This window comes from Falco rusticolus, chromosome 3 (assembly GCF_015220075.1).
Source record: "Falco rusticolus isolate bFalRus1 chromosome 3, bFalRus1.pri, whole genome shotgun sequence".
NCBI lineage: Eukaryota > Metazoa > Chordata > Aves > Falconiformes > Falconidae > Falco > Falco rusticolus.
Genome location: NC_051189.1, coordinates 28,816,908 through 28,823,742, shown reverse-complemented (window position 1 = coordinate 28,823,742; position 6,835 = coordinate 28,816,908).

Here is a 6,835-nt window from a genome sequence, read left to right as displayed (position 1 = left end):
CCTCATTAAGGATTGTGGATCTCTTCACCTCTCATATATAAAATCATGGGTTGTCAACTGGACCAGGCAACCTCCAGTCTAGAAAGTGTTTCCCAAGACAGCATGACACTGCTGGCAAAGGTCTGGCTCTGGTATTTATTTCTCCTGCTAGTACAGAGGATGGAGAATAGTCTCGCAGGTGTTGAGACTCAAACTGACCTCCCACTGGACACTGCAGAAATTTGTTTCCCTGACATCGCCTCACCCTTTACACACAACCCTAAATCATGCAAGTCCTCGCTTGGATAAATGCATATGGCTGGCTATAGGAGGCAGTGGCACAAATCCAACTCTTCAGCTTCACAGAAGTGTAAAAGAAACATCAGCACCTCCCACTCTTTTTTCCCTTTCAGGGTACCAACGGGGTTTGGCTTCTCACTGATCCCTGTTCAGAAATAAACAGGGCTACATTTTTTGGCGATCAGACGAAGTCTGCTATAAATCAGCCAATTTCTTTTATACATCTAAAGCACCCTAAAAGAGCTGCCCACTTTCAGATGCACAGCCCAACATCTGCTTTTTGTCACCACCTGCGCAGGTGCTCTGTGTGGTGCACAAGTCTGTGCGGTTCTGAGAAGACTATTCCACTGATTGCACTGTCGACCTTCAAAGAAAACTTTTAATCACATTTGGAAAATGAGTGGTACTCAAACATTGCGGTTTGCTTACCAGCAGCCACTGCTCTGCCCATCTCAAGTCCCGTACCTCTTGCTTCACCCTCTCTGTTTGACATGTCCTGACGTGGCTATTCCTGCAGCCCCCATGACATGTGATGACCAGGTGACGTGCTAGAGGTGTAACACCGCAAAGCGAGTGGCTGGAGTTCCTGATTTAGGAATGTTAATCCCACCAACTTTCAGTGGAAATCAGCATTTTAAATTACTATGCTATTTTTGAAATTTATGTTCACTCCCATCCTAGGAAACATTCTGCACATCGACACCCTAGTACAGCCCCTTTAATGACCAGCTATTTAATTACCAAGTAAACTCTAATTTATTTCTATTGCACTGGTGCCTAAGCACTCCAGATCATGAGCTAGCACCTCTGTATGTTAGGTTTTTCCAAGTATGGCAAAAGATAACACATCATAAACATGGTTTACTTTTGGGGAAAATCTGTTCTTTATGTTGTTCCTTCCTTCATTCTTTCCATCCCAAGGCACAGCTTCCAACTGTTGCGGTTAGCATGATCCTGTTTTAACATTTTGAGCCCTACCCTGAAAACCCAGAGGAAGAAGCCCTGGATGTATTTTTCTCTGGTGAAATGGCTCTCGGTGTTCCCTGTGGGAGCACAGCTCTAAAGAAAACAGCTGAAACCTGGAAAGAGGCTGGTGCCACTTGCAAGCACCTACAGGAAGAGTGGGTCACCCCCACCCGCCTCCCCCTCTCTTGCAGTGTCAGCAGAGAGGCAAGGCAGGTCCCCACAACTGGAACACCTCAACTGGCCAAAGGCAGGATGTAGCTCCTCCTCAGACTCTTTCGTGTTCAGCCTGGCAGGTGAGCTACCAGGTTTGACAGTTGTTTTTTGCATGGGAATGCTCAGCTGCAGTACTGGAAGTGCTTTATAAATACAGGGGAATTTTGCTTATGCTTTTGGTGGCAAAAATGCACCAATCCTTCCTTAAACTTCCGTTAGTGAGAGCAGCCCTGCCCCCAACTCTTGTGTTCCCCAAGCACACTGGAACTGTACTGGAGCTCCCACCAGTGCTGCCAGGGCAGTGCTGGAGAGCACAAAGGACACCTCCTCATGCGAGCTCTTACACAGCACTGACACATCCACTAGCACACAAAAATACAAATGTGCTGCCTCACACTTGGCAGAAGCCTCAAAGCACTGAAACCATTTAACACGCCAGGAGATGGGAGTCATGCTGGGAACAGGAGGTTGCAGGTGTTTCTAGGTGCATTTGATTTTCTTAAGAATCCCTTTAGATTCAGAGAGAGGTCAGTCTAGGCGTGCCAAGAATATGGAAGAAAAAGGCTTTGACAGACAGTTAATGTTTCCTGAAACAAGGTACGCGACAGCTTTTCATCCTGAGAAAGCACAAATAGAAAAGCAAAATGCACCTCTCCATCCTGCTGGAGAAGGTGAGAAAAAAGCCATGGTGAATGAAAGATTAGTCTGCTTGGGTTCTGGGCTTTTTATGAAACATTGATCCTGTATAGTCCAGAATAGAAGACAAATATGCCTGAACAGAAAGCAAAGCTGCAGCTGGAAGAGTGTTCAGATTCTTTCCTTGCAAAGTGCACAGGACAGCCACGTCTGGCGTGGTTTCATTTAGAGATCTGGACCAAACATCAGAGACCAGCTTCCCAAAGCTTAGATTCCCACATTCTTAAGCACAGCCAGGGGTGTTGGGCATACCCTGCCCTCGCTCGGGGCAGCAGCAGGGAGCTCTACACACAAGGTGGGCAGCCTCGCGGTACTTTGGGGAGTAAGGCCACGCAGCTTCGGTCACTTGCTGTGAGGGGGGAACACAGCAGATGTTTGGGTCTGCAGCACGGTGCCCACCCGGCCCTGGGCAGCCTCAGGACAGAAGCTGGAAGATGGCTCAGGAACGCAGCAGTGATCTCTTCTTCAACAGGACTGGATTGTCACTCCTCATTCTAGAGCAACGAGCTGAACTAAACACTTCAGCATCTGTCTACAAAGTAAAATATTAGTCAGACACTTTGCAACTAAGACTTCCTCCTACTTTAGCTGCAAGATACGACCTAACTGTTGTGGGTTTTGTGGAGGCAGTAACTGAAGATAAGTGCTATGAGATGTATAAAAACTGTGTCAGTGGATGGGCTGAATAAATCAGCGTTAACTACACTTAAAAGGCTTCAAACTGATACCCACTCCTGGAAGAAATCTGCATTAATTGCAAGGATGTGGGGCTACTGTATTGCTGGTCCTATGATCCTAGAAATTCTCAATTCCTTATTTATCTCAATAATTACATACTTGGGTTTAAACATCTGGGTGTCAGCATAAGAGTCATAATTACACTAACTAGGAGAAATAGGTTTATCAAATTTAATACAACACTATTGACATCAATTTCAGCCACGGTACGTTGTGGAATATAAGCAGCCCTGAAAGCTAAGATATTTCTAGAAAAGCTGAGCAGTCAGTGGTGGATGCGCTTCCTTAATAGGGTGATGGGTTGCTGAACAAAGTACAACAGGTATATAGCCCATCCACATTTTCTAGCATGTACCCATAGAGGGTTACCGGATTACTTTGGGTTGTTTTAGAGTTTCTAACGGGACGAGAGGGACTCTTGGAATGAGTCAGAGCAATATTTCAGCTATACTTATTGAAATACTGAACCAGTACTTAATGCATTAGAGACTTCTGTTCACTTTCAGAGATAAATCATATTTAGATTAAGCAATTCCATGCGTATATAAATCAGTGCAGTGTTGAACATTAATACAGTCACCCCTTTATTTTCTGGACGGTCTTTATTCTGTAAAGATCAACTACCAGGAAAAACAAGACAAAAAAAAAACTTTTCTGGGATTTTAGGAGACTCAGAAAAAGTTATTTCATTAATTGCATTTAGAAGTACAGAGTTTGATTTGTCTCTGCATTTTTTACTACAAAACACTATAAAAAAAATTCTAGTGTTTTTCCACAGTTTCAGCAGGGAAAACTGGTATATGACAAATAAACGTGACTTATCTACAGACTGAAATAAGGCCTCCATTTAAAAAAGAATCTCGTGCTTTTGGATATGGTTGCTAAGAAAAATGGTAACTACTTAATCCTTCTTCAAATAATCTCTGACCTCCATAATCTCTGGACTATGACACCTGTTTTCATGTGCAATGAGAGATCAAAAGGACACCTCTCGCTGTTAAGCCTGTATACCCCATAGTACTGTAATAAAAATGAAATACCAATCAAGGCATCACACTAAAGGCTTAGTGTCAGATAAATCAAATCTAAAGCTTTTGGTCTCCCTCTTTGATGTATTGGCTGCAAGTTTTTCCTTAACAGTAACCACACAGGCTTTGGAAGCCCAGGAGGAGTGCAAAGCAGCAGAAGGATCTGAAGAGGGGAAAAAAGCATTATAAACATCCGAGGGCCAGGACCATCTTCTCATGCATCGGTCCTTTCAGTGACACCAAGGGAATGAAAGGGTCAATAGGAGGTAGAGGAGGGGTGATTGCGTCTGTGCCTGCACACGCCTGTGTACAGCAGAAGAACAATTACATGGCTCAGCACCAAATACTGTCCCTAAGGGGAGAAATAGGACTAGGAAAGCTATGTTTCTCTCTACGAGTTGGCTAAGGACAAATACTGCAATATAAAATATCTGTCCTCAGAAGAAATAGCCACAGGCAGAAGAGTCCAAGTCTTTGGTAAAGAACATACGGTTTAATTAATTTGACAGAGAAAAATATATCAGATATATCAGCATGTGGCTGTGTATATTTACAAATTCAATTTCTGAAGTCGTGACACCTACAGAAAAAAAATTTGAAGGTTGCTGGTGTTTGCAGTGCGTGAGTAAATATCATTCATGTTTTCCCCCCCATTATGACAGACAGAAAACTAGCATTAGGGCCCAGAATCAGTTTAGTTTAACTCCTTCCAATGCTTTCCTGCTGGCTTGCTCCAGGCAGCTCCCTTCTTACTGCTCAGTTTATCCCCTCTGAATTTTCTGTGGCCTTTAGAGACAGCTGTTCGCACCCAGACAGCGAGTACCAGCATCAGGCAAGAACTCTGGCTGTTTGCCTACTACAGCACATGAAAACTTCCTGCTCCCACCATCGCTTCTAGCCAAGCTAGTGCCCACAGTAAGCACCTGGGAGACCAAGGGATTGTGACACTCGACTAAGCAATGTCCTGGTGCAAGGCATAGAGCAACCGCTGGCTAATGCCTTTACACAGACTTCCACTGCACCGAGACAAGGGCCACTAAGCATTTATTGTACCTCAATATAAAAACAGACACAAGGAACTTTTTCCTTTCCAAGGGTTAAACGTGATTTTCAGATACCTTGGTGTGGGCATGCCCACACCTGCATCGGGGGCTATGGCTATGCTACAGTCCTGCCAACAAAGTAAAGTTGCATCAAAAGCCATTTGCCACCGTGACGTGGCCTTGTCCCCGAGACAGGAGCTGGCTCCTGCAAGGCCTCCGAGACCAAAGGCACTGGTTTGAGCATAGTGCTACCCACCACCATCTCTCGGTGGCAACGTGGTACTCACTGCTTTGTGTTGCTTCCTCACACTTTGCAGGAGACTCAGTGCCTCCACTACAGCAGGGAAAGGAAAGGAGGAGGAGGGTAGGTGAGGGACAGCGGTTCCCAGCAGGGCACAATACTTACATGACATCCTGAGTAGATGCACAGCTCATTCAGCCCTCTGATAAAACCAGCTCCATCCACGTCTGCCCAGGATTAGAGCATGGGAAGTCTCTCCATGCAGAGACAAGCATCACCTGCAGTCAAAATCCTCCGTGACTGCAGAAAGGAGTGGAGGAGCAAAGGAGCAGAAAACACCACCCTGTCAGTGACTTTGATGTTGGGTTTTTTCCCATTTTTATTTCCTTGGCACTGTTATGGTATGTTTCCATTTATAAAATTTTTAAAAATTAGAACTACCTTTAAAAGTGGCAACTGAATCAATAGGACATAAACATAAAAGACTATAAACATGAACGGAAGAAAATCAGATGTGAAACAGCAACGTAGAACAGTAAATTACATAGATGATTACCTGATTTGCTTTTGTCAGCCAACACTTTTTTTTCCTCATACCCCTAGTTAGCCTCATAAGCGACCTGGCCAGGTGCAAGTGCCATATGTTTTTTTTCTCTCCAAAGAATTTTTTTTTTAAATGTTTTTTTCTTTCTGTTTCTGTGACAAATATAGCTCTTCTCTAACCTAGAAGACTCTCTAAAGCCTTAGTGAAACTAAGCATGAATCTATCCTGAGGAATTTGTGAAGCAAACGATGGAAAAAAGTACCTAGTATCCAGTCTGTCTGGGACTAACAAATATGCTGAAAGAGAAAGACTTGATTGGAATCTGAACATCCCCCCTTTTTTTCAAATGAAAGCTGTTGCTGACATTTGCATTTGTGCACCATGTCCCAAGAATACCTGGCTCGGGGAATGCTCTTAAACATAACGCCCACATTCATCTTCCCGAGCAGGGGGAAGAGAAGCAGCAAAATATGAGGAAATTTCAAGTATTCTTTAAAAACCCTAACAAATTAAAACAAAACAACAAAAAAAAAAAAAAGAAAAAAGGATGAGAGCACATTGTGTAAATAGTAGTCCCTTTCCATAATGAATACACTGAATAGAGAGGAGAAATACAATTTGTGAAAAAGTATTTTAAGACAAACTTAACAGAGCAAGTCCCCAAGTGCAACTTAACGACTTCAGGCTGAACTATCAGCGTAATTTTGCCTTATCCCAAAGAGTAAGCCATTACCTCAGCTGGCACAACACAATGGCGAGAAACACCATGTGCTACCCAGGACTTGCCTTCTCCAAGGCTTTCACTGCCAATAGTGGCCATAACACTGCTGCACCGCTGCCGGGTTTAGAAATAACCCAGCGCTGGTTTCCCAGCCAGCTGCTTGACACAGGCTCAAGTTGTGCCAGGGGAGGTTTACATTGGATATTAGGAAAAATTTCTTCACTGAAAGGGTTGTTAAGCACTGGAAGAGGCTGCCCAGGAAATCAGTTGAGTCACCATCCCTGGAAGTATTTAGAAGACGTGATGCGATGCTTAGGGACATGGTTCAGTGATGGACTTGGCAGTGCAGGGTTAACGGTTGGACTT